This window comes from Saccopteryx bilineata, chromosome 1 (genome assembly GCF_036850765.1).
Source record: "Saccopteryx bilineata isolate mSacBil1 chromosome 1, mSacBil1_pri_phased_curated, whole genome shotgun sequence".
Lineage (NCBI taxonomy): Eukaryota > Metazoa > Chordata > Mammalia > Chiroptera > Emballonuridae > Saccopteryx > Saccopteryx bilineata.
The window spans coordinates 323366123-323392546 of record NC_089490.1 but is presented as its reverse complement, the minus strand read 5'-3'; positions in this window follow the sequence as shown (position 1 = coordinate 323392546).

Sequence of the window (26424 nt, the reverse complement as noted above, 5' to 3'; positions counted from 1 at the left end):
CAAAGAGGTTTGTTTTTGCCTGCCTTTTACAATGTTATGGAAATGTGACAAACAAGTGTCATTAAAAAGTGCTGAAGCATGAACAGTTAAAATTTTTCTGGGTGTTTCTTTTCAATGAAACTTGAAAGCTTCTCCCACATTGCCAGCATGTCTTTAATTTCACTTGTAGACAGCACTTCCTCTGACTCTACCTCCTCCTCACTACTAATCTCTTGCAGAAGGTCTGTATGTTGCATCATCTGTAGCTCCTTCAACTCCTCAGTTGAGAGTTCCTCCTCATGTTGCTTGATGAGCTCGTTTACATCACCCTCATCTACCTCCAGACCCATCAACTTTCCGAATGACATAATCTCCTCCAACACTTCTACCTCAGTCTCGGTCTCTGGTTCAAATCCTTCTAAGTCCCTGTCTGCAACATCAGGCCATAACATTTTCCATACTGAGTTCAAGATTCTTCTTGAACTCTTGCCATGCCAAGTCAATAATGTGTAAACATATCACGATGTTGTAGTGATCTTTCCAAAACTCTTAAAGAAAAACTGCAGGTTATGTGGCGCACCAATGCTAGGGCATGGGTTACGCGGCAGTTTTTTATTGAATGGGTAAATCTCATCTTTGGTCTTAAGGATTAGATTTGTATTCTCAGTCACCTCAAAGCAGCGGTAGAACAAGTGCTTTGTGTAAAGCTTTTTAAAGTTGGAAATGACCTGCTGATTGATAGGTTGCAAGATTGAAGTTATGTTGGGTGGGAGGTAGAGGACTTTCACAAATTTGAATTCATCGAGAATGTCATCTTCAAGACCAGGTGGATGGGCTGGAGCATTTTCAAGGATTACTAATGCTTTCATTGGGAGTTTATTTTCTTGAAGATATTTCTTCACTGCAGGACCAAAGATGAGATTTACCCATTCAATAAAAAACTGCCATGTAACCCATGCCCTAGCATTGGTGCACCACATAACCTGCAGTTTTTCTTTAAGAATCTTGTGAGTCTTAAAGGCTCGAGGATTTTTGGAATGATACACTAGCAGTGGCTTTACTTTCCAGTCACCGCTAGCATTTGCACACAATGCAAGGGTCAGACGGCCCTTCATGGGTTTATGGCCCGGCAGCTTCTTCTCCTCTGCAGTGATGAAAGTCCTCCGGAGCATTTTTTTTCCCAAAACAATCCTGTTTCATCATAGTTGAACACTTGTTGGGGGATGTAGCTTTCCTTTGTGATAGCGCAGCAAAACGTGTGATGTATTCCTCACTGCCTTAAAGTCAGCACTCGCAGCTTCACCATACCTCACCACTGAGTGGATGCCAGATCTCTTCTTGAAATTTTCAAACCAGCGTGACTTGCCTTAAACATATGTTCTGCTGCCTTTCTTGAGGTGGATGGTTCTTTCTTCTTCAAGTCACCATAAATAATACATGCCTTTTGCATATTAGTCTCCATCACTGTATCTCCTGCCAGCTCTTTCTCTTGCACCCACACCAGCAGAAGCTTCTCCATTTCTTAATGGATATTTGTCCTTAATTGGGGCAGAATTGTAGTTCCTTTCACTGGATTTGAGCTTTTGATATAATCCTTTTGTTTAAGGATGATACAAATTGTAGATGTATTTTGGTCGTACAGTCTTGTCAGTTCAATCACTCATATACCACGCTCATGTTTTTCTATTATTTCTTGCTTTACTTCTATTGACATCATTCTCTTCTTTTTCTCTCCACTGTCCTTTACACTCACTTTCTTTGGCCCCATGATAACACACAAAAAAAGTTAGCAAAAATGATGCAAGAATGAATACCTCGCACAAGATTTGACTTGATTCTGCAGGTAATAAATACTTCAGAAAGAACCAGATGCTGGAGTTGTGCTGCCGATACTGGACCCATGCGCCAATATGCCAATCAGTGGCAGCTTCCTGAATCATGACTCATATATTGGAATTTTGCTTGAATCTTGAACAAAAATACAGACTGAGTCGCAGCTTGTATCTTAAAAAAAAATTTTGTATGTTGGTCTGCTCGTATCTCAAGGTACCACTGTATCTATACATATTCTGCTAGGCACCAAGATAGAAGGAGTTAAATTAATCATAACCTTGTCTACAAATATTTTTTAACTTCAGAAATAATGTTAACAGTGGGCCCAATTAATGCTTCAAGGAAACCCAAGAACTGCTTTGAAAATTTAGACATAGAAACATTACATTTTTAATAGGGAATTTGAAAAGACATCACAGAGGAAGGGGAATTTTGAGTGCAGTTAAAGGGTGGGTAAAGGCTATTAGTAGGCCTAAGAAAGGTATGGTGGCATAAAATATATATGTCCCTTTTATGATTTAAGAGTACATCATTATGATTTGACCAGTATTTTTCTGTAGGTATGGTATAACCTGCGGCTCACGAGCCACATGCAGCTCTTTGGCCCCTTGAGTGTGGCTCTTTGGCCAGCTTAAGAGTACCAATAACAATGTACCTAAGTTACATTGTTAATAACAATGTACCTAAGTTACATTGTTAATAACAATGTACCTACCTTAAGTTAATAACAATGTACCTACCTATATAGTTTAAGTTTAAAAATTTGACTCTCAAAAGAAATTTCTATCATTGTACTGTTGATATTTGGCTCTAGTGACTAATGAGTTTGCCGACCACTGGTATAGGTGGAAAGTCTGTAAAGATAATTTGAAGTAAGTTATGAAGCCTTAGTGCCTTGCCTAAAAGGATGGCAGTTTTATGGGAAGACTTCACTAAACCAAATTTTCCCAGAGTAAAAGCTAGTGGGCTGATTCTCTGAAATTTAGTATGTGATAAATGATTTGACTAATCTCAGATTAACAAATGTTCACCAATCTCTTTCGTGTAGAACTTCTTGCCATCTTTGATGTTATTATGTACTCTGTGGCTCTCTAAGCATGCAGTATATGTGTTCCTCAGTCTTATGCATCATAATTATGACTCATAGTTGAGAATAGTGTTCCATAGAGCACACTTCTGAAAATAGTTGTTTAAAAAGATACAGGGTACAGATTTTAATAAAGTAGTTGATGTCTCACTTTTGTTGTGATTATCTTTATGACATCTCCCTTCAACACATGTGCATGTACACACACACACACACACACACACACACACACACACACAAAGTGAGCAAGAGGCATTTGTTCAGCAAGATCCCTTTGGGTAGGACTCTTGCATCCTCTGATCCTATTATGGTGTTTTACCCCTTGTGATTCATTATAAACCTTTGCCATCAGCTTTTAAACTTGGCTTATCCATCACCCTATTGTGACTTCAGGGCACAAAACTTGACTTGGCTTAAATCCTCTAGGCTTTGAGAAAAGCTTCCAATCTTTTCTTCCTGGCAACTTGTGATTTCACTCCTGAACGATACTCTAAGCAACCTCACATGACCTCTGTTTTTAAAGCAAATATACCCCTGCACTTGGGCTGATCATACTGATAATGTTGTCCTTGTTACACATGCCTGAAGACACCCTACCTGAAATGGGACCCAAATGAAATACAGACTAGAAAGTCAGGCTCTCTCTGAGACTTATACCAGGGTGAAAAACATTGTGCAAAATTCTGTCAGAGAGGAATCATTATGGCATTGAGCAACATCGCCCTCTGTAATACCTCTCCCAGGAGAAGGAGAAGGTTCCAATTATTTATATTCCCCTCTGTCTAGTAGAACAATTTTTGTTGATTCTCAAGGAAAGTTATAGTAAAATTTTGTAGAAATGCCAACATCAGTTGTACTTTCATGACAAATGACAGAAGAGCAGCTCAAAAGCAAATAATAGAAACAGTAATCATAATGACAATAATAGACAAAAAAGGAGAATGCTTTTTTTTTTTTTTTTTGAGAAGGCTACGTGCTACATGTCATCCATTCAGATACTTAAATAATGTCATGAATTTCTCTCCCTCGCTCTTTCTTTCTCTCTGTATTCCTCTATCTCTCTTTAAGACAAATGTTTCTCAGTCTGGTCTGGCTTTTCTCTCAAACTCTCCCTACATGATAGGCAAGCAGGCTGGCAGCAGACTTAGACTGGCATTCCTCTAGCTATGTAATTCGTACATAAATAGCCTTCCTTAGAAGCTCAGCATCCTATGATGGTGTTAGGATGACATCTGTACTTTCCTCACCAAAGAAGCTTCTGTGACCAGGTAAAGTAGAGAAATGATTCTAGAAAAGGCAAACAAATGAATATCCACCCCCATAGACCCTCTTTTTCCTCATACAAATTATTTCAAGCATACATCCTTATAACATTTTACAACTATTCCATATAAAACCAAAATGCTCTAATAATTTTCCCTACAACCTCAGTTCCTGTGTAGATGCTTTGCATTCAGATCCAGGATCAATGGGTGGTGAGCATTTTAATCAGTTGTGTCTAAATGTGGCTTTGCACAGCCTAAATGATTAAACTAATTCCGAGACCTTCCATATACTATGGGATGGTAAGTGGGCTGACCACAACAATAACACTTATTTAGAAATTAAAAAACAAAACAAAACACTAAAGAAGCTGACAACTTTCGTTTGTCAGCTATTGCTGCTTACAAAACCACCTCACCACTTAGAGGCTTAAAGCAATCACTTTATCATCTTGCATGGCTCTGTGAGTCTCACTTGTTTTCTCTCTGTGGTTGCAGTTTGGTGGCAGCTGGAGCCAGCGTCCCTGGAGGTTCTGGGGCTGTGCCAGGACCACTGGGCATGCTTGCTTCCCATGCAGGGTGATTCTCTTTCTTCATATGGTCTCTCTGCTGTGCATTCCACACAGTTCTCTCTGTGGTCTCTCTAGTGGGGTAGATGAAATTCTTCTTTGCTGGCTCAGTGCTCTCTAGAAGGTTCTTCAGGCCTCAGAGCTTAGGCTCACAATTGTCAGAGTATCACTTCCAATGCATTTTTGTAGGTAAATCTACTCACAGGAATATCCCAGATTAAGTATGCAAGACACTACACAGGGGATGAATCTTGGGAGAAGCAGTTCACCAGGGAACATCGTTGGACACAGGCTACAACAGCATAGCACTGCACTGTATAACATCCCCCCACTTTTTCTTTTAATAAGAGAGAATTTATTTAGGAAGTCACAGGTGAATAAATAAGCTATAGAAGAAATGGGCTCAGGAAACAAGTTACAGAGGAAAAATTTTGAAGAGCCCTTGGAATTTAGGAGAAAAAGAGAGGCAAAAAAAACACACCTGGGAGAAGGAGGGGCCCTGAATATTCCTAATTCTGTCAGTCAGAAATCACAAGAACTAATTTCCTCACCAGTGGAGTTAGTCTCTGCTCTTTCACTTCTTGCTCTAGTTCCTGACTCCTGGGAGAATCTATATCCTTTTGTCCCCATGACCTTGACTTTGTGGGGTTAGAGACATAGTTCTCTTTTTAGGAAGTCCACCACATGAAAAGTGCACTTCATATTTGTACAACTAGGGAAAGTCTAGGCAGAGATGTCTTCACTGAGCAATTAAAGTTTATATTTTTTTACTGGGACCTGCTGTGGTTACTAGTTGGCTAATTCAATTTCTGGTCATAAACTGAGCTAGAAACCAAGACAGAAATAGAGGAAGAGCCATTTAACCTGTATCTTCACTTACCGGGTCCATCTTTTCATTGCAGGCCTCAGGCCTCTACTCAGTCTCTCAGTCTAAGCTGAAGCATAACAAGTCCTCCCTTATGCACTGGCTACATTAGATGATGGAAGAAATGATTTGTGCTGGTAGATGAAGTATTTGGGAAATGTCTGGTAGGTTAGACCCATTTATTTCAGGCCTCCTTAAACCCAGGTTTTATCCTGTTTCTTGCCTCCTGGTTTGCACTCACTAGCTTCACTAGAAGACAAAGAATTCTGATATTTTAGTTCTGCAAAATTTATCAGTATCAGATGATCAGCAGTCTTAGATTTGGGGCTGTAGGCAAAAGAGTATTTTTAACTTCTTTTTTTTTCCCCCTACGTTAAGTCTCTATCTTACAAAACTTACTGAATTCTGCAGGGGGAGGGGCTAGTATGTTGAACCTCACCTATTTCTATCAAGTTTCTTAAAGTCATTGCTTTGCTAAGCACATGTTTTAAGGTGGCATATTAAGCAGTTTTTTTCTAATCTCATAATAAAAATGATCAATTTCTTATATGGTGATAAGGGATTTTTTTATCAATCTATACCAACTTCTGGAGCATCTTATAGGTTATAATTTTACTCATTTATCATCCACTAAGCAGGATTACACACTTATTACACAAGACAGGTGGATAGTCAGGAAGGACAGAGTTTCTTATCTCTATCAGTGAACTTCCTTCCTCTCATGTGGAAACCTAAATCCCTCCTTCTGTCTTTCAAAGCCCATTTCCTCTGATCATGATGTCAGGGAAGGTAGCCTCCTCTTTTATGTCAGTTGTTATTTCTCTCAGCATCATAAACACTTCAAAGTTTGTTTGTTTTTTGGCCATTTTTTAGCTTCTTTTCAGGGATGATGATCAGTTTCCGTATGTGAAGAGAATAGACTTGTAAGATATCCCCTGGACATCTGGAGACTAATTTTACTTTTGCTATCAAATTGTTTTTCTTCTTAACAAGAATATTCCAGATTGGCAATAACAACCATGACTCCATCATGCAGAGAAAACAATCCTTTATCTTTGGACGGATAACGTAAGCACTATTAAAACAGCAGTTGGCACACACCAAGAACCAACATTTCACTGCAAAGCATTATTCTCAAAACCAAGACATCAATGAAAAAACAAATAAAATCCAAGAAGCAAATATTTTGGCTTTGACTTTTTGGGGTGGACAAGAAAATTAAGGTACATGTCTCCTACTAGCTAGAAGAAAGTACGTTTTTTAATTAGTTGTTAGTCTTACTATATCTCTTTTTATATGTATCTTCTAGGTTTAAAATAAAAGTATGTGATCTTCTAAATATTTGCTATTAAACTTTATCTCAGTATCTTAAGCAAATACTAATGGTGATTCATGTTTACAGAGAGCATTGGAAAAGGATGAGTTCTATACTTTCAATGGTATTTTGATCCTTCAATCAAAAATACCATTCTCTTTTAGATCAGCAACCATGTTTATTTGATTCTGAAGTTCTTATGCTTAGCATAGAACTAGCACATACAACACAAAAATCTTCAGTTAAATTTTGTGTTTCAATATAAATGGCCTATAATATGAATAAAATTTTCAAGAAAAATATTTACTTATAAACTGGGAATATTTTCTAGATATTAAATATATGAATGTAATTAGACCTGTTTGATATTACATAGTGATTAACAGACCATATTAAAGTTCATGATGTGAAAGACACTCTGTTTCCAAATTTCTAGTGTGATAAAGTAGCAATGTGAAGGAAGCAACAAAAATCTGCAAACAAGGAGACTGGAAGGCAGAAATGGATTTTCATTATTTCTGTAAGGTATCCATCAGACTACAAGCTTCATACATTGATTTTTTATTGTTTTTGTTGGAAAAAAAAATACAAAAAAAGTTCCCAAACTTATAATTTATAAAATGTATTGTCTTAAATTTTTTTTTTTTTTTTTCATTTTTGTGAAGCTGGAAACGGGGAGAGACAGTCAGACAGACTCCCGCATGCGCCCGACCTGGATCCACCCGGCACGCCCACCAGGGGCAACGCTCTGCCCACCAGGGGGCGATGCTCTGCCCATCCTGGGCGTCGCCATGTTGCGACCAGAGCCACTCTAGCGCCTGGGGCAGAGGCCACAGAGCCATCCCCAGCGCCCGGGCCATCTTTGCTCCAATGGAGCCTTGGCTGCGGGAGGGGAAGAGAGAGACAGAGAGGAAAGTGCGGCGGAGGGGTGGAGAAGCAAATGGGCGCTTCTCCTGTGTGCCCTGGCCGGGAATCGAACCCGGGTCCTCCGCACGCTAGGCCGACGCTCTACCGCTGAGCCAACCGGCCAGGGCTTGTCTTAAATTTTGATTCAAAATCTGTTATGTAAAAAATAGACATCACTGGTGATCTTAGAAAATATCTATAGTCAAGATATAATCAAGATAACACCCACAGATCTGAAAGTTCAAGGCTAGGCAAACTTTATTAATTTTACTTATCAACATTGTGATAGAAATCATTACAGTCTCCGAAACTGTAAGAATCCACTGTCAGGTGTCTCGTTCATTCAGTGCTCTTTACAGTATAATGCTATGGCCCTCCTTGAAGCCACACATAAGGGCCCTTTAGCAGTGTGGATAAACCTGTGGGGTGCAGAAAATAAGTCTGAGTGTTCTTTAGGATTTCATAAAATCTTATAAAAACCTTGTAAATCAATAAACAAACCTTGTAAAATGGCAAATGTTCAAACTCCATATGATTAAATTGGACAAATCAAAATACCAGATGCTATTTGGGTCTTCTGCAGTGCTGAGAGTTTATTATTGCTACTGACACACACAACAGCTGCAAAGATAATTTTTATGTTCATTATATTTACTATGTGACTGGGAGGATTGGAAGCCCCTGAAGTACATCTTAAAAGGTTTTATTGCTCTATAAAAGACTCTGTCACTTTAAACTCCATTAGTTGAGCTCTTTCGATTAGAAATGACATTCTTTGGAAGAGGCCATTCGAAGTCAAGTTTAGGAGTCTCAGTGTAGTCCTTCACACACTTGATATATGTCAGCCCATCCTCAGGGAGAAGGATTTATGTAAAAAGGTCAGTGAAGTAGTGGGTAGGAACACAAGTGTGAAGTTAGTTTTAATTCCTATTTTCAGATTAACATCATTCATATCCCCTACTTTTGAGTTCCCAAACATTTTAAATATTACAATATGTGGTTTAACTCGGTAGTGACAGGCTGAGCCTTTTACTTTACATCAGCAAAATTATCATGTCCTGAAAACATGGTAGGAGATAGTTGAATTATGTGGTGTTTCTCATATGTTTGATACTGTGATGGTCAGTTTTGTGTGTCAACTTGTCTATGCTAAAGTACTCAGTTATTCAATCAAATGCCAATCTAAGGGGTGGTATGAAGCTATTTTATATCTGTGATTGACATCCTTAATCAGATGAATTTAAGTAAAGAGTAAAAGTAGTCATCTTCATTAATCTGGATGGATCTGATACAGTTAGTTAATAGGTCTTAAGAAAAGAACTGAGGTTTCCTTGAAAAACAAAAACTTCTGCCTGTGGTTTTTGGCATCAGTCTCTCTTCAAAATTTCAAACCTGCCCTTCCTGATTGTGGGTGGAGTGCAGAGCACATTCCTAGCAGCTGAGGCTGATGCTATGCTGTGAGAATACTCCAGCTCCCAGAACCCTCCTGGGCACACCCAGGAAGGGAGCTTGCCCGCTATAAGGAAGTGACTTAGTGTCAACCACACAGTTCCCTGATCTTTTCAGCCATTGGTTATGAAGGACATGCTGTAACACCCTATTGGCTGAACCCATGTATATAAGCTAGTTTACTTCCTGAATAAAGTGGATCTGCATCACTGAACCTGGTCCCCAGAGTCGGTTTGTGTCTCCGTCATCCTCACCCCCGGCAGGACTCGTCCACAACTGGCGCCCAACATGGGGCAGGGACCTAACCGGCATCCAAGGGACGGGTGAGTGAACCTCTGCAATGGGAAACCTTCTCCCCCACTCTCAAATCCCACAGGCTCGAGCCCTGCATGCCCTATTACAGAGTAGGGGAGTTAAAGTTAGTGTAAAGAATCTTTGTACCTACTGGGAAATCCTCTCAGGTTTCAACCCTTGGCTCTGGGATGTGCCTCTCTGGGAATGGGATACTTGGGCCTGAGCTTTCCAGGATGTCCATTCGGCCAAAGTACATGGGGGACAAACCTTCCCTCTCGGCCTCATTCCTGCCCTGCTAGCGATACATGCCTGCCTGACCAGTGCTCCTCCTGGGGACCCTCTGCCAGTGCCAAAGATATTACAGGTTACCCCTCTCTCTGGGGAGCCCATACCTTCCTACTCGCCTCCCTCCACTGAGGAGGAAAGTAGTTTGCCTCTGAGTTTGACAAAATCGCGGCTGAGTGCACAGAAACGAAACCAACTGAATTGCTAACTGTGCCAGCAGCTCCGTGGCTGGAAAAAGCAGAAGTTGCTACTTCTGCATTCCCTGCCAGGGCTCAATGCCCCACCCAAGCCTCTCAGATGCCATTTTCTCCAACACATGTTCCTGCTGCAGATCCATGGGCCAGCCTATACGCCCCCATGTGTCTTTTTTCTTTCTGTCTGTTTGACTTGTCTATTTTTCTGTATCTATCGCTCTCTCCCTCCCCCACCCTTCTCTCTGAAATGATGCTGGAAGGACCCAGCCATGGCACAGTGGTGGGGGTCACACCCTCTTCTAACACAAGGGAGAGGTTATGCTTGTTTTTTAGCCAATTTGGATCCCAGGAACCCCCTAACCTGCTTGACAGGGTTTCTTGGGCACCCACTAAATGGTTCAGTCTTCACCCATCCAAAGCCACAGCCCTGGCCTTCTCCACACTGACTACGCCTGAGGGGGAGGCAGTCCTCAGTGCTCCAGAAGAAGACCTCGTGGTCGGCATGCATGCCCCATCACCTGGGGGATGTGGAGGTTTTGGCGGGGTGGGCCCAGAGAATTGCCCTTGATGTGCCCTCAGGCCTTGGTGCTCTGTTCTTGCTTATGTGTGCTATAGTCACCACTGATTCCCAGACGCAGGCTGCTGCAGCCCCAGGGCTTGAGCCTGGCAGTGCCAGCTGGTGTTTTCAGTTCATCTTTAGAGGATGAGGAGAATTGGGCCGGAGTTGCGATTCACAGACTCCAGAAGGTAAATGGCGGCAGCTGCGGCAAGAGGATGAACAGAAGCCAGGCTTGCATCGCCAAGTGGCTGCTGAAATGGCAGGGAGTGCCTGCTAAGCTGCCGGTGGGTTCGCTGACATTTTGGGACATAGGGGTAAATGCCATCATGCTCTCCAAAGCAAATATGGAAATGCTGACTGCCATTGCCACATGCTCCTCTTTGGGACAGTGTAAGACCTGCCAGGATGGCAGGGATGAGGGGGGTGGCTGAGGCCTCATGTGTATGAACTGATTTCCTGGACTACAACCCAAGTGAGCACTGGCTCCTTTGTTGGATGGACTTACAGATTTTGGACAATGTGAAATACCCTGATGGGGTGGGGATGGCTTTGCTGGAAGCTCTTCCCCTGCCCCAGGAAGCTTTTCCCATGGCTAGAAAGAAAGCCGAGGACATTTTGTGCTTTTGGCAAAATGCTTAGTGACTGGTGAAGTGTACCTCTGTAATTGTTGAAATTGTATGATTTTTCATGTAGTTGTAATTTGTGTGTAATGTGCCTTACAACCATATATAGTATGCAGCCCACGACAAACCATTCGTTCTGTGTTTAGATGCTGGGACCTTTGTGGGAAGGGGGTGTGCATGGACCTATGTTCATTTTTTACAATCAAAATGGAACTCTGTTTAATGGCACCTAGAAGTTCTCTGTAATACAACAGGAGGGAAATGACATCCCGACCCCTAGGAGGAATACCCTGTTTAAGACCCCTGTTCTATTTCCTAACTAGTCAAACATTACAGAAGCTTGCCTCATTGTTTAATCCAGCTAATCTATTAGCATATAGTATAATAGGTACTATAGTTCTTTTAGTTCTACTAGGGTTCCGTTGCATAATGCGTAACATTCAGAAGCTACAACAACAGCAAGCTGTCATTCATCAAGTCCGATTGGCCTTAATTAAAAGAGAAGGGGGAGATGTGGGTGGAGCACAGAGTGCATTCCTAGCAGCTGTGGCTGATGCAATGCTGTGAGAATACTCCAGATCCCATAAACCTCTTGGGCACACCCAGGAAGGGAACTCACCTGCTTTAAAGAAGTGACTTTAAAGCGTCAACCACGCAGCTCCCTGATCTTTTCAGCCATTGACTATGAAGGACATGCTGTAACATCCTATTGGCTGAACCCATGTATATAGGCTAGTTTACTTCCTGAATAATGTGGATCTGCATCACTGAACCTGGTCCCCATTGGTTATGAAGGACATGCTGTAACACCCTATTGGCTGAACCCATGTATAGGGTCTTTGCGTCTTTGTCTTCCTCACCCCTGACAGGACTTGTCCACACTGATGGCCTGCTTTCATATTTCAAACTAGCCTAGCTTTTCACTATAATCATGTAAGCCATGAATTTATGTGTATGTATGTATGTGTCCCTGTATAGTTGTAATATGTATGTAGGTAATATAGATACACTACTGTTTCTGGTTCTCTATTGAAACCCTGACTGAGCTAATCTCATAATATTGACTGAATGGATATTTATATATGAATAAATAAATTAATGAATTAATAATTAATAATTGCCCATATTACTCTCTGTCAGCATATGACCTAGATATAGAGGAAGCCTAGATGGCTTTAAAATTTATTAGTGAAAAGAGGGTCAAAGAAGTATAACAATGGCAATAAAATGTAACCTCAATAGGACCAGACTAAAGAATGATGAAAAAAAGGTTGATGACTCAGACATCTTACAAAGGAAGCCCTCAGGTTATTGAATTAGATTTCTTGTTTGTAAATTCCAAATTAAACATTTCCATAATTTTCAATTCAGGAGCAAGAGGCTGTGCTTTTATTTAGCTCATAAGAAACATTAGAGTACAGTCCTGATTCTGTCATGCGGAGAAACACTTTGTTATTAAATTAAATCATTGACTTTATGTTCTGCTTCTTTGCTTTGTTTTTTATCAAGCAAACTAATTACAAATCTATCCAGTGCCAAAAATCTTTTTTTTTCCATTTCATTTCAATTCTACCCTGCAATATTGTGATTTATAAGAAATATATATTTGGTTACTCAGATGATTAAATATTTGTATATCTCATATATATTTAATCTTAGTCCATAATTCTTGACTCACAGCTTCCAAACTCTTGGAATTTCCTAAGTGTTGAGAGTTATAAAGGTATCTTTTGTTATGTTTATGAAGTAACTTTTCCAAAGCAACTAAGAATGGGAGCTGGTTGCTGGTGGAACCAATTTTGTGATTGGAAGGTTGGAACTTTCACTCCTACACCTAGGCCACTGGGGAGGAGAGAGGGGCTGGAAATGGAATTTAATCACCAGTAGTCAGTGATTTAGTGAATCATGCCTATGTAATGAAGCTTCTATAAAAACTTAAGAGGAGAGGGTTGGGCGCTTTCAGGTTGATGAACAAGTGGAGATTCAGAGAGGGTAGTGTGCTCCACATTCCTTTTCACATATGCATCTTTTCAATCTGGCTGTTCCTGAGTTATATATAAGTAACACTGTGACAGAGAGATATGTCCAGTGTCTCTGACTCCATTTGCTTGGCCAGCAATGTTTCTATGGCCTAATAGCTTCTGCTTTAGACATGTGAATTATTAGAGTAATTATGCTTGGGGCTTAAGTTTTTACAAAAACAGCCCCTCCCTTTCATTCTCCCTTTCTTTTACATAAAAGCAGCCTAAACTGTACTTTCTTAAGATGGATTTGAGGGAACACTAAGGCCCCCATCTTTATTGATCCCTTTGTGATCAATAAATCTTTCCCATTCCAAACTCTAACATTTTGAATTTTGGCCTTTATGAAGTGTGTGGCACAGACTTTTGGACCAGTAACAACATACTTCTCTGAGTTCTGTGAGCCGTTCTAGCAAGTTAATTAAATCCAGAGAGGGTTGTGGGAACCTCTGATTGAGAACCAGTAGGTCAAAGTACAGTCGATATGCTGTTGTTGTAAAATACCCAATCCACAATTTCACAGGTTTTCATAGCGACACCAAATCCAGATAAAATTTGAAAAGTTTTACTAAAGGAGGAAATTTATTAAATATGCCGGCCGCATATATCTTACACAGGGCAGCAGTCCCAAATCGTGTGTGTCTGATTAATATTCTAGGGGCTGGTTATATACCCTTAATTATACATGGGCAGGGAAAAAGCCTGACATCACGGCATAAGCTTATAGCCTTTGTTTTTACCTATACAGGTTTGGGAAAAAGATAAAGGGGGATGGGACAAAATTCACTAGCAAGTTTATAACATTTGTCTATAAGGTTCATAAAAAGACATTTCTACACATTAAAACTTACAAGGTAACATAATAGTAAAAATGTCACTCTACATATTAAAAGATATTCCTATATTTTCCAGTGTTCACCTGCCATTCCTTTGTTCAGAGATATATACATTAACTACATGCTTTCAGGAGGAGGGAGGTAGTTTCTATGAGAACAAATGTCTGCAAATGGTCCATTAATATAAGAAAAGGTTTCATTAAATCTTTTCTCTTCCTGCACCTGACTAGCTATTCACTCGCTTCTTTATAGGTATGGGGGGAGGTCAGAGAATCCAACTCTCCTTCCCCTCTGCATTTACAATACAATGTTATTGGCCACCCTAGTTTTGATGCTAATCACACAAGCATAGAAATCACACTTACGAAATCTTTCTGCATACCTAGCTCAAATTAATAAAATGTTCTTTAAGCTTCCTAAAATATTAATATTAATTCTGTAACTTTTGATAACTTACAACACTGTATTGTGATTATCTTTCTACTTAGGAGGAGGAAATTTTTGGAAACTTTAGTCTATAGCCTGTTGATCAGAAAGCCAGGTAAGAGATTGGACTCAAGTCTGGCATCTTTTAAAAAAAAAATTTTTTTTTGATTCTGCAGAGATAGAGGAAGGGAGAGAAAAAGACAGGAATATTGGTCTGTTTCAATATGTGCCTGGACCAGGGATTGAACCCACAACCTTTGTGCTTCAGAGTGAAGCTCTAACCAACAAAGCCATCTGGCCAGGGCCAGGGTGACATCTAAGTATGCCAGAGGAGGGAGGGGGAAGTATTATAGAACTAAACATCAACTTATGAAATCTGGTGCTATCTCTGGGTAGATAGTTTCAGAAATTACTTTTTCAACACACTGCTATTGTTTTAGAATTGTTTTTTCCAGTAAAGGAAATCCCTCCAATATTGGAATTTGGTCCAGGAACCCAAATGATACCCATACTAAAATGTATCAGAATCTATAATATTAACTCACATCTGAGTTTATTTTTACTGAACATATTTTTCTTTGATTACATATTTATATAAGAAAAAAAACTGCTTTTATCTTAAATCAATCAAATATATAATAAACCTCATCTATGCTATTTTGTATTATTTTAACTTGATGATAGTGACTATGTTTGTTTTCCCCCAGGGATGCACATGCCCCAAACTCCCCCATCCCTATACTCTTTCCTATTTCTACAGTAAATGGGGAGAAAAGTAAAGACATAAATTAGGATTGTCTATTTTACAAGCTAGAAAATAACCATGATTTATATTAGTGTATATATTTTAAATATAATATCAAAGCTCTTTTGTTAATTGAATTACTCCTGTGCAAAGAAACTGCTCAGTTTAAAAAAATGATTATTTTGTTGTGATTCAGTGTGTTTATGTAACTTACAGTTAGCTTTTCTATACTCAGATTCTAATTAGTCTTAAATGTCCTTCAGAAATCAGTGTATGTGTTTGAAATAAAAAATAAATCTTCTCTATCTGTTAGATATACACAGAATTCCATACATTTTGAATTTGAAAAGTTTTGGTATGATTTGGGTCTATAAAGCTCAAGTCATTTTTTAATGCATTTGAAACCATTTTCCTATTTAGAATATTTAATAATTCACAAAATTGTCTGCACTTGGCAAATTTTGCAATTCTAAAATAAGAAATATAAACAAGAAATTTGGTAGCATGTTTCGGTCTAAAAGACTCCTTAAATTATAATATTCAAAAAGGAACTAGAAAAACACATCCAATTCCATAGAAACCACTGACTTGAAACTCATATTTTAGGGCTATACGCCATCAGCACTATTACAATTTGGTTTTGGTCATTGGAACATAATCCTAAATGGCATTTCATAGATTACTTTTTATAAAAGAGTTTGTTGTCATTGTTAGAAGAAAAAGTAAGCAGAGTGTTTTTTTAGAAGGAAACATTTTCTGGGAAAATTGGCAGATTTTCTCTGAGTTGAGCTAAATTATCGCTGTGCTACAGAATCTATAACTATCACATTATTTATCCACAAAGCAAGTTTCTTGAAGAACAAGGCTACTTCTGAAATATAAGATAGAAAATTTTAAAGGTATTATGGCAGGCACCATTCTAAGTTGGTCACCCATATTCCTTCTCCCTGGTGTAAATGCCCTGTATAATCCCTCCCCTTGAATGTGGATTGTGATTAAATTATGTTATGTGAGATTCTATTTTAACAGAGTTGCATGATATGACTCAGCTGGTTTTGAAGTAATGAGCTGCCATGTTGTCAGAAGGCCTCATGTCTGAGACCTAAAGGCAGCCTGTATAAGTAGAGAGTCATTCCTGGGTGATAACAGCAAAAAAATGGGGACTTTAGTCCTTCAACCATAAGGAACTGAATTCTGCCAATAAGTTAAATGAGCTTTAATGAAAACTTTAAGCCTCCTATGAGATTGCAGCCCTGCCTGTCATCTTGATTTCAGACTTGTGAGACTTTGAACAGTTAACTAGTACCTGACTTATGACCCATGAAAATGGTCAAATAATAAATACATATTGTTTTAAGCTGATATATTTGTGAGAATATTTTACACAGAAATAGGAAATTAACAGAGATAGTTTCCATATATTTGGCCCATAAATTCTAGGATTTAAATCATCACTCAGAGATGATATCTATGGGTTTTGACCAATGAAATCATTCAATTGTTTTAGAAAACAAATGACTGCCAAGTTCTATACATGAATGATGAAAACTGCACAAAGTAGGGGTTATGCCTACAGATGACAGACATGCTTCTGGGGATTGCTAACAATCAACTAATATTTAATTGCATTATTATGCTGTTATTTTCCTTCCTTCCTTCCTTCCTTCCTTCCTTCCTTCCTTCCTTCCTTCCTTCCTTCCTTCCTTCCTTCCTTTCCTTTCCTTTCCTTTTCCCCTCTCTCTTACCCTACTTGTTTGCATGCTCCTTTCTCTAGCTCTCTCCCTTTTTCTTTTTTCTCCTAAAGCATTTGTTGTGATGCTAACTAATATGCTGGGGTGGAGGGGCTAGTGACTGGTGAATGATTTACATTTTATTTCATTATCAATATTAAAATCCTTGACACCTTTGGGCCTTGACTAAAAAAGTTGTAAAATAAGATATAAAAGTAAGATGGACTGAGTATCAGGACAAGTTATTAAAAGACAGTGAGATAAATTGGAGGGAAAAAGATAAAAGAATGTATTTATGCTTTGTTTAGAGCAGTGGTAGTCAACCTGGTTCCTACTGCCCATTAGTGGGTGTTCCAGCTTTCATTGTGGGCAGTAGCAGAGCAACCAAAGTATAAATAAAAAGATAGATTCAACTCTAGTAAGTTGTTTTATAAAGATTTATTCTGCCAAACAGCAAAAATCTGACAAAGTACTTGGTAAGTAATTTTTATTATATGCTTTAACTTGCTGTAACTGTGCTTTATAAATTTTATAAAGTAAAGTTACTTCCCTAACTTTATAAATCACCATTACTGTGGAACCGGTGGGTGGTTAGAAAATTTTATTACTAACAGAGATACAAAAGTGGGCAATAGGTATAAAAAGGTTGACTACCCCTGATTTAGAGGTTAGTGTAACCAAGTCCAAGCTTGTATCACTTGCCACATGACAGTCAATAAGTTGAGTGACAAGGTGTTAGGGTAAGGAAAGGGACTTTATCTGGAAAGCCAGCCAGCTGAGAAGATGGTGGAATTAGGTGGTAAAGAATCATCTTAAGAAAGTACAGAATTCAGGCTGCTTTTCTGTCAAGGGAAGGAAAAATGGGAGGGTCAAGATGTGTTTGACAATCACAGACATCTGCATGCCAGCAGGAATCTCAGGAAGATTATAAATTTCTTTGTCCTTAGTCTGTTGACTCTAGTTGATGTGAGTTGGGCCAGGAGGTTCTAGCAAATCTGCGGTAAACATTCATTACATACTTTTTTTTTTTTTTCCTTAGGAGAAACACTTTCTGGTATGGGCCTGTTTTTGTAAAACTCAGGCTAAAGCAGAATTTTTTTTAAAGGTTACCTTGTCCATATGCAAAACTAAGCCGAAGCTATTAACCTGATGGCCATGGAAACAGAGCAGGCTTGACCAAATGGAAGTCAAAGAGGCCAAGCATTTTACTCCCTTACAGTGGCATTAACTTTGGATATTTTTGACTGTTTGGATCTTTATGTACCCATGCCTAGAAGAGTCTCTGGTATCTATGAGGAGAGCTTTATATGCATTTACTGAAAAAATTAATGCTACATATTAAAGAACCTTGATGTTTGTTGAACCTCTAAACTAATGGTTTTAACCTTTAGGGTGGTGATTTATAGAATTTGAAGCTAGAGAGTTTGGCATATTTGTTCAGTTTATATTTACCATAAAGAATCAGATAATGAGACATTTGACAATGATGGTATGTGAATTTAAATATGTATATATGTATTTAGAAAGGTTTTCTAAATGCTTATATGCATAGGATTTTAAGTTATTGTACACAGGTAAATATTGGGTGATAGTGGTTAGTATGGGAACACTTAAAAAAAGGAGAATTTAAGTCACTAAAGATAAATTTCTTTCTTTAGAATTCATCCAGTGGCTGGCCTTATTTATTCTATCACAAGCATGGCCTCAGTACTAGGTCACAAGGAAAATGCTACTACATTATATAATAAACAACAATATGCTGATTTAAAGAGGAATGAGAGTTAGTACATTTGACAAAGTTGCTGAATATATTACCAAAACTGATTAACTTCAGCTGGAAACAACCGGCATTTCAAACTGTGAGCTCATTATAAAAAATTGCATTTTGTTCTATATTTAGAAATGACTAGGAGTTGAGTGAGTCATGGTTGTGTTGTAATGACAAGAATTAAAACATGGTAACCTGAAGTAAGAGCATCTTCACTCTGCCCTTGCTACTTTGGCTGGTTCACTGTAATTCTGAAGTTTTATCTTTTGGTTTCCTGAGGAAAGGGGGAAAGAGTCTACCACCACACCATATCTAAATTAGCACCAGAAATGAGAAGTTAATGAAACATTGTTGTCTTTTTTTACAGTAATATAAATGTGTCCATTAAAAAATAAGTCTTGCTGGTTTTCAGTTCAATTAGCTTAGAAATTAAAATGTACCATTGTATTGCTAAAAATACTACCTTAATAGTGCATATCTCCATTACTAATCACTAAGTCAGTGATGAACATTTGAAAACCTTCAAAGATTCAATAATAAATCTTATGCATTTACTTGTGCAAATGCAACACAATGTGTAAGTCCCTGTGTTAGGAACTGTGGATAAAATGGTGAACAGATTTCGTACTTTATTTTTTAATGGGAGAAATTACCTTCTAGTAGAAGAGATAAATAAATTAACAAGGTGAACCAGAAACTAGGGCAACTGATATGGAAAATACTGTGCATTTCAGGGGTTGTATAGCAGGGATACCCAAGAAATTTAAACAATATCAGAAAACTCTTTTTACATCATGGGTATCTAAGTAAATGCTAAGAAAGTAGTAATATTTAGCCAGGTTTTAGGGCTGGGTGGAGAGATTCCAGCATGGCTAGCCAGCAAATTTTAGGGTACTTTAAATAAAATAAACTGCACTTGAAAAAATATTGAAGTAATTACTCATGCCAAAAAATTAGAAATAATTTGAATGTAGCTGAAATCAGAGAGAAATAATGAGTATAATTATAAAATGTTATTTGGTGTAAGCATATAATTTTGGAAATGGCAATCCTCATATTTTATTTGATAATTTTGTTTTGCAAAATGGCATTTTTTTTTGCTTTTATGAAATTATAGATTTAACAAAGAAAAATATAATATTTTTAAAGGAAATTCAGTATATAGGTCAGTGAAAAAGTCACTCAATTGCCCTCTGTGAAAGCATTTAATAAATTATTTGATCATAATTATGATAAAGATAGACCAATAAAGGTTATAGTAAACATCATATTATATTATTTTCTTAGACATAGAGTTAGACAATAATTTTTTGGAAGTAGTAATTCTCTCTTTTTTTATTTTTACAGAGACAGAGAGAGAAAGAGTCAGAGAGAGGGATAGACAGGGTCAGACAGACAGAAATGGAGAGGGATGAGAAGCATCAATCATCAGTTTTTCGTTGCATGTTGCAACACCTTAGTTGTTCATTGATTGCTTTCTCATATGAGCCTTGACTGTGGGCCTTCAGCAGACCGAGTAACCCCTTGCTAGAGCCAGTGACCTTGGGTCCAAGCTGGTGAACTTTGTTCAAACCAGATGAGGCCGCGCTCAAGCTGGCGACCTCGGAGTCTTGAACCTGGGTCTTCCGCATCCCAGTCCGATGCTCTATCCACTGTGTCACCGCCTGATCAGGTGGAAGTAGTAATTCTAAAAGAAAAATTATAAAGTGTAGATGATAGACACACCAGATAACTAGAGATACTTATTGTAATATTGTGACCAATAATAAAAAATATATATTAAGTCTTCTTCCAGTGTCTAGCAAAGCTTCTAAAATTCTTGGAATTTTCTAAGTGAGGAGGAATAAAGATGTCTTTTGTTACATTACTGAGGCAAATTTAGTATGCCCCTATATTACCTATGCTTGGGGAGTGGTTGCCAACAGAATTAACCATGTGATTCCAGGATTGGAAATTTCAGTACCACTCTTGGGCCTGAGGGAAGCAGTGAAGGGCTGGAGATTGAATGAGAAATCGATGGCCAGTAGTTCAATCATATCTATGCAATTAAGCTCCTAAAAACCCCCAAAAGGATGTTTTTGAAGATACGCTGGGTTGGTGAACATGAGGAGATGCAGGGAGAGTGGTCCTCCAGAGACAGCGTCTACCTTTCCCCACACCTTGCCCTATGTGTCTCTTCTTTTATAGTAGACCAGTAACCTAGTAAGTAAAATGTCTCTGAGTTCTGTGAGCTGCTCTAGTAAAATAATTGAACTAAAGAATAGGGTCATGGGAGACTTTGCTTCATAGCCAGTTGGTCAGAAGTACAGCTGGGCTTGCAACTGGCATCTAAATTGGGGACGTGGGGTAGGAAGGGCAGTCTTGTAGGACCAAATGCTTAACCTGGGGAATCTGATGCTATATCCCAGCATTGCTTGTTGGTGTGTGGAACCCCATCTCTCATACATTGAAATTGCATACAGAACCCAGAAGACTTATGTACATCTCGTGTGTGACTATGTCTTTTTCTTATTTTATATTTAACTCACTTGCCCACTGTCAATGATCTCATAATTGGCAATTTATTTCTAAATAAATTCTTTATATATTTGCTTTGTCATTTTTTAGATAGTATTTTAAACTATACAACCTCTAATGCTTATCACTACTTATATAGCAGCAATTATTATTTTCTTTTAGCACATTACAAAGTTAATATATCACTCTCCTATTTTCTTTGTCAGAGTTGGGAAACAATTGAAATGATACCAGAGACAGTTAAAGATAAAATAATTACTGATAATGACTTTTAAGTAATGTCCTTTAGACATGCTGGTACAGGTCTGGTTAACGCTTGACCCTTGATCTGGTTAACGCTTGATCAGGCAGCACAGATTATTTGCATAGCCTATAACAGACAGCTTCATGCCTCCCCCAGGTATTGTATTGTACAGTGACAAAAGTTCAGAAACAACAGAAGTGAAACTAATAAATCACTGAAGTAGTAATTAATGTAAGTACAGTATATTGAGCACACACCAAAAGGCCTTTTTGCAAAACAGGAGCATGCAAATCAAAACATGGAATAAGACTCAGGGGTATATTGTTATCATATAGCAGTTTATATAGTGAGAAAACAGTGACCGTTTATTCTTTATAGTGATTGGTTATAATAATAGAATTTTCAGTGGTTACCTCATTTCAACCCTGGGAAACAATTCAAGTTTTGCTTGTGATTTCCAGAGGCATAAGCAAGAATTGACCCAGGTCAAGTTAGTCTTGCAAAATAAGCTCAATTAAGCCTTATTTTTACTACTAATCTGGTTTGATCCACCCAGGGAATTTCCAAGGCTGGTCTCCATTTGTTTTTAATTTTAACAACAAATAGTGCAATGTATGCTCTCTATACCCCAGTAATGCCCTAGGAGAGTACAGGAGATGAGGCATGTGTGCTCATTTGCTGTTGACCCATATAGTTCAAACACTTGTTGTTCAATAGTCAACTGTATTTTCAATCCACAGTTGGGAATCTGGGTATGTGGAGGGCTGACTTAAATTATACATGGATTTGGGTCAACTGTATATCTTTCAAGTTTGGTAAAAGTCACTGTTACTACTCTGAAGAGTCAGAGAGACATCAAGAAGGTTACTAAATGGAAATTCTTTTTAACAGAAACATAATGTCAGAGAGAAAGGAAAGGTAGGTGTAGTAGCCAGGGAATAGTCCTAAAAAGATGTTCAAGTCCTAATCTCTGGAATCTGTGAATGTGCGATGTTACATGGCAAGAGAGAATAAGGTCACAGATGGACTTTAGTTTTTTATCAGATGATCTGGCAATAAATGATCATTCTGGATTATCTTATTGAGCCTACTGTAATAACACGAGTCCTTATAAGTGAAAAGAAGAGGCAGGAAAGTTAGAATCAGAGGGCAGCAATTTGAGAAAGACTGGAAGGACCATTTCTGGCCTCGAAGATAGAATGGTGACATTAGCCAAGGAATGTGTACAGCCTCTAGAAGTCAGAAAAGTAGTAAAAGTAAATTTCCAGAAGAGAATGCAGCCTACTAATACCTTGATTTTAGCCCAGTGAGATATGTTTTGAAATTCTGTCCTCCAGAACTGTGAGATAATAAGTAGATATTGTTTTAAGATACTAAATTTGGGCAATTTGTGATAGCAACAATATGAAACCATCTCAGTATTCATTATGTGGCAGCGCAAGAAAAAAACACTGAGTTTCAAGCAGAAAGACTACAAAACAGCATCAGGTGTTAGCCCAGTGGAGTCAGACTGGACCTCTGTTCAGCAACCTTGGAGCTGAAGTTCTGGTTAAGAGAATTCAGAGGCAAGACTCCAAATATAAGAAAAAGTGTCTTTAGAAAGTAACAGAAGTAGAAGAAACAAGCTGTAGAAGAAATGGGCTCAGGAAAACAAGATATAAAAAGGCAAAAAGAGGGCCCCTGGAACTTAGGAGGTAGAGAGAGGCAAGGAGAACACAAGCGTGCTCCACAGAGAGCTGCTCTGGGCCCTCTATCCTTAGAGCTTTTATCTGGAGATCTCAGGGGAGGATCTCAAGAATATTTATCAGCTTTCCAATTGTGTTTCCTCAAAGCTGTGGTCTCCATTGATTGGTTCACACCAGAGTGGTGTGTGTAGAGGGGTCATTAATCAATGCGGCAGGTCCCACCATCAGCCATGGCATCATTTGTCTGGTTTTGCTGCTTTTCTGGGCCTGGAGCTGAAACACAGCAGAGGCCTAGATGTCATCACTAGGGGTTAATACTCAAGGGAGTGGTCATGCAAGGGCTTGTAGTTTTTCCCATTGTTAAGTGCACCTTGGTGACCCTCTGTACCTGGCTTATTGTTTCTACTGCTCATGCCTATCTAACTGCCTGTTACCACCATCACCAAAAGATCTGCCACTCCTTACTGAGGAAGTAACTGTTGTGCAAAATGAAGTTAATTGTTTTTTACTTTGGTGGGTTATCTCAACATCCCCAGGCTACTTACTGTCTTACAGAGAGGTGATAGCCTGAGTTTTTGTTGGGTCTATTTCTCATTCCCTAGCTTATGTGTGTGTGTGTGTGTGTGTGTGTGTGTGTGTGTGTGTATATATATATATGCATTTAGAGTGTTTCTGCTTACCAAATTCAGTTAACATATTGTCATCAAGGTAGTGAATCAGCATAATATCCTGTAGGATAGTGAGAGGATCAAGACTTTTGAAGCTAGTTTCTGCTGGGAAGCTGAGGTAGGATAGCAAAGGTATACTGCTGACCCTAAAAAAACAAAAACAAAACTGCATCTGCTTGTTATGACTGTGGAAGAAAAAAATTTGCATATTAAAAACTGCTTACCAGTCATCAGAAGAATGTTAATTTGTTGGGGAAAAAAAAAAAAAAGAAACCACAAGAACAGCAGCTCCAATTGCATTTAACCACCTGAACAAGTTTAAAATACTTCACTGTCATTCTCCAAGACCAATTCATCTTCTCTTCACAACACCAACCTATCTTCTACTACTTAAATGAAGACATGATAGAAATCACTGTCTTGAGTCTTGACATCCTTCAAGACTTCTCGTGGCACTAATATCTGGGGTGCACCATGGTTATAAGACTGAATTTGGTTTATTATATTGTTATGGAGGGAAAGTGCCGACCTTAACAAACTAATTTTCATTCTACAAGTTAGGGAACCAGTGTGGGAATTCTGTTAGCTGCCAAGTTTGTCTGTTTCAATTATGTAATCAAAATGGTAAAAATAAATAAATAAATAGAGGGCTGTTTTACAGAATTGCTGTTGGAGCTGAACTCAAGCCAAACTCCATTTATCACCCAGCTTGTACACACTCTTAATTCTGACTGGTAAACCTCACTCATACAGTAGACCCAAATTTTATTGTTAACTGGAAGCCACTGTATGATAATCCTTAAAAAGCTGCCCTTTTTCTCCAGTGTAAAACTATTGAACATTTTGTAAAAGGATGCAAATACCTTTGGGAAGACTAGACTAATATTTATTTAGTGGACCTGCAGGGTGATATAAACAGTGGGTGAGTGACTAGGTCACACATAAAAAATGAGCCCTAGCATTCCTCAACTGTTGGAGTTCTTTTATTATATTAAATAAAAAAATTTAATATTTCAACTTTATTTTATTCAGGTGACACTGAATTCAAGTTTTATTGAAACATTCCAACTATCAGAATTGCTTCTAGCTACCTGAGTTCTTTTTCTTTGTTAACCCTCTTATACTTAATATGTTCTGATACTTATTAAAGCACATAATATATTAATTTAATCTTCATAATAATCACATGAGGTAAATACAATTATTATCCTCATTTTAGAGATGAGCAAAATTAGGCAAACAGCAGTCAAGTGTGTTGTCTAAGTTCACAAAGCTTATAAATGGTAGAGATGGAATTGAATGCAAAATATCTAGTGTGTTCATTCTTCATGATAAGTTCAGCTTCTCTAATATTGTGTTCACCATTCCCTGTAAGATGCCATAGAATCTATTGCCACACATATTCCGTCAGTTTTTGACAATATAGATTAGCAAAGCTTTGTCGCTGTGTTTTCTCATGTGTGAACCATCGCCTTTCAAGTCAGATGGTCTTCCTGAGTCATGTTGGCATATGACTTTAGTTCTAGATTTGAAAGCATGAAGGGTGACAGGAGCAGGGCATGAGGATAATCTGCTCTTGAGGTAACTGCCTATGACCATGTGCCAATTCCCTTCTGTGTTCTTCAAGATGCTGGAATTGGGTCTGCAAATACATTTCTGCTTGGCCACTGTCCCTATGTTAGAATCAGCAATAAAGAGTACTAGAAAGACACTGCAAGGCTAGAGGAGGAAGAAGCGTCTTACTTCTTTTGAGTTCCTATTTGCTTCCAGTTCCTGTCAGGATGCCCTCATTAATTAATTTCTTTCCCTAGTAGTAGTAGTTTCTTCAGTTGCAGTAAATGACTGCAATTTTCTATTTGCCAACAATGACACTACCAGTTTTATCATGTACCCACTTTGACATGCCAGTCCCCTGCCATCTGGTGTCTCCTCTTCAGAAGCTTGGGTCCCAGGTTCTTAGGCACCCAATTAAAAGTTTCTAAATTTTAATAATTCCAACTACTTCCTTTGACCCCCTCAGATTTAGGGACAAAGTTGCTACCTTCATAATATCTTAGAGTTCTCATGTTATCCTTTTAGTTACCTAGCTAACAACTTTATTCCTAGTTGGCAAGCTTTTCACATAAAATTCTCTTTGTTCAAATAATTGTTCTGGTTTCTGTTTCCTGATTGGACTCTGATGATATAGGCAAGATAATTTCAGTGTCGTCAGGCAGGTCATGGCTTCCTTTTCAAATAGATAAAGAGCAGCTACTTGTACAGACAAGAGAACATTAACAGGATTCAGAGGTTTATGAGATTTATATTTACTGTAACTCACTCAAATGTTCCCATTATGATTCTGAGAGCCTAACTTTTTCCATATGTGATTTTGACTCTCTCATAAGAGACCCAGCAAGGTTAGAGACTCAAATAGCTTTGTATTTCTGTAACTTCTACAATTGATTTCTGTGTCTGATTTACTGTTGTCTCAGTCAGTGACTTTCAGTTGTAAGAGACAAGAGATTCAGGAATTCAAAGAAGTCTAAACTTATTGCTGCAGGTGAGAAGACTTATCTCACCTC